The 3,116-nt window shown below is 41.9% G+C and overlaps 1 pseudogene; it reads right to left on the bottom strand.

Annotated features, from left to right (window-relative positions):
• Positions 1 to 16: 16 nt before the first annotated feature.
• On the bottom strand, positions 17 to 135 carry LOC112474780 (annotated as a pseudogene).
• Between the last annotated feature and the right edge of the window lie 2,981 nt (positions 136 to 3,116).

Genomic DNA, 3,116 nt, shown 5'->3' with positions numbered 1-3,116 from the left:
TTTATTTATTTGTTAACACCCACAGCACCTGGTATTCCTAGGTGGTCTCCCATCCAAGTACTAACCAAGCCCGACCCTGCTTAGCTTCCGAGATCAGAAGAGATAGAGCACGTTAAGGGTGGCATGACTGTAGACTAAAGTTTTTATTTTCAAGAAAAATTGGCCTACCCATAGAAAAATTACCAGATATTACAAAGAACTCTCATATTTCCATCACCTGGAGTCACCTATTGCCAACATTTAGCCAGATTGTATTTGCTCTTTCTCTCTTTCTCGCTCTCATGGTCACCGTCATTGTGATCATTGTTTGTTTCTTTATTTTTGATGAACTCTTTGCAAGTAGCTTGTATGACCTGTCCCTTTTTGCTCCTGAATACGACAGCAGCATCTCTTAGAAATGAGAACATTCTACACAACTACAATGTCCCCGTGCTTTATGAACGTTTATATTCTGGTCTCGTCATTTGTCCCAATACTGTGCCTTATGGCAACCTTTGCCTTCCAATCTGGAATCACACGTCACGTCTCATTAGTCTCCTTTAATCTGGAACGTTTCTCTGTCTTTGTCTTTCATTTCATCTGCATTTTGGAAGAGTACAGACTTACACTTCTGTAGATTGCTCCTCTATTTGAGTTTATCTGATAGTATTCAACTGAGCTTATGCATTTTGGGAAACCCAGCTGTTTAAGAAATGAGAGAATTTTCCATGATAAAATAAAAAGACTTCACCTTTTAAGAAATTAATAAACTTAGCAACATTGGACCCAAATCCCACACGGGATGTTATGCACAGTGTCCACCCCACAGCCTTTAGTTTCAGAAGCTATGCCTGAGTGAGCCCCAACATCATGGTGGGTGGAAGCCGCTCCTAACTCACCATGTGACCCTGGACATGACCCTCACCACTATGTCCCTCAGAGAACAGTATCAGAGAAAACATTGGATGAGAGAACATCTCCCAAGTGGCAGAGCGCAGAAAATATGATTCTTTCCTTCTAAATCTATAAAAGACTATACATAGATGCTTCCATTGCTGGGGGGAGAGGCATATCACAAAGAAAGACAACACCGAAGCAAAAACAGCTGGCACGTTGCACGGATTTGTGCAATAGCAGAAGGAACGGGCGATAAAATGCTATTGCCGAGAACGGCTCTTTATCTTATCCACAAAGGTTTATCATCTGCAGCGATCTTTCTCAAGAACTCAGATATGCTCACAGCTCTCTGCAATGAGAATGTCAGTCTCGAAGAGAAGCAAGGTCATGCCCACATGGGCCGCTGTGGGCCTTGGCTAGAAGGAGCCACCACCCAACCACGTCTTGCTAGGACCTTACCTAGCCCCTAAGTCAGAGCTCTGATTTCCTGAGTTTAGACATGTTCGTGATCAGTGCTGATCACCCAGCAGGTGTGACATTCCTATAGTTAGAATAAACACATAAATATTAGATAAATGTAAAATAAATATTTTTGTTCTTCTCCACTAATTCTTTGGCTCATTTTCCAAATAAGTGCTTCTTGACCTTCTTAAGTGGATATCTCCATTTGAGAAACACAGAAACATCCCATTTTACATGCTGATTTGCACACCCACTCTCCCAAAGGACTATAGAGAATAAGTTCTCATTAATAATCCTGATCCCATCTAAAAATCTCCACCACCCAAAAATATTTTGTCTTTCTGTAATTTCAAGTTATATTTTAAAAAATCTTCCCCCCCCATGCATTATATAGTTTTGTAAAATGGAATATTTTTCTATTCTATCGCTCTATTCTAGAGGTTGTGATTGCCCAACCAATGGTCAGCATCACAGGCGGGAGGCAGATACTTGATCCTAGGTAACTCAGCGTCATGGTCATGGCTCTGCTGGCCTCAAGGTCTGAAGGAGCTGTCTTCTCACTGGACCTGACTCCAGAGGGTTTACTCACGGCATCAGACAGCCCGGTGCCTCTGCATCCCACGCCTCTCTGGTATAGAAAAGATGCCGACCCGTGGAAAGAGAAAACAGAAAACTGAGAGAGCCCCCACTTCAATGAAATCATGTATGTTCCTCAACAACAACAACAACAAAGCATTTGGGGTAAGCTGGGCTGTTTATCTCCATATCCACATGTGTTTGTTGATAAAGATCTTACTTGGAAACTATTTCACAGAGATTAGGACAAATTTTCCAGTTAATAATTACAGGTATTAGAAAGCCGTCAGCTGATTTGGCTATGAGACAACACAGGAAGGGGTTCCTCTTCATTTTTAGCCAGTGTAATGACAGCATCAGCCAATTTCAAACAAGACCAAATAGAAGAGCTGATTTGGATTATCCCACTAAATTAACTGTGAAATCTTCTAATTTTATTCAGGCCTATCAAAAAGTTTTTATGCCTAAATGCATCCAATGGCATGTTTTCAACTAGCTTTAAATAGGCTTTTAGCCTAGTTAAGAGAGACAGTTCAGAACATGGGCTCTGGAGCCAGATGCTTGGGTTCAAATTCTGCCTCTCCCACTTCCTGCCTGGGTCAGCCTTGAGTACATTATTCACTCTCTCTGTGCTTCAGAACAAAGGGAATAATGATCATAGTTCCCACAATGTGGGTTGGGAGACTAAATGGGTTAATTTACACAATCACTTAGTTCAGTTCCCAGCACATGGAAAGTATGTAGTGGAAGTTAGAGATGGTGATGGTGATGAAGATGGTGATGATGATGGTGATGATGAGGATTCTTTTCCTGTACACTGAGTACTTTGTTCTTGCAAGTGCCATGAAAGTATAGCACGTACAGATTTGGTAAATTTTCTCAGAGCCATTATTATCTCTGTGTTCTGATGAGAGTAGCAGAAGCTTAGGGAAGTTAAGAAATAGGAGATGACCTGGACCTAGGCCTACTAGATGGACTGAGGCCTCCCGTGGCCAAGGTTGAGGTGTGAAGATGGATAGGACATGATCCCTGCCTTGAGGGGCTCATCCTTTCCCTTACCCATGACAGGCAGGAGGATACAATGTTCTAGTGCTGGCATTAAAGAACAGCAGGTGTCATTAGACCCTCACAGACACTCTGTTCCCTGGTTGGAACAGACACTATCACTTCCATATAGTTAAAGATAAATTGACACACAGAGA

The sequence above is a fragment of the Pteropus alecto genome, unplaced genomic scaffold, assembly GCF_000325575.1.
Source record: "Pteropus alecto unplaced genomic scaffold, ASM32557v1 scaffold7, whole genome shotgun sequence".
Taxonomy (NCBI): Eukaryota; Metazoa; Chordata; class Mammalia; order Chiroptera; family Pteropodidae; genus Pteropus; species Pteropus alecto.
Note: the sequence above shows the minus strand (reverse complement) of the source record. Positions and strands in the feature narration are given on the sequence as shown.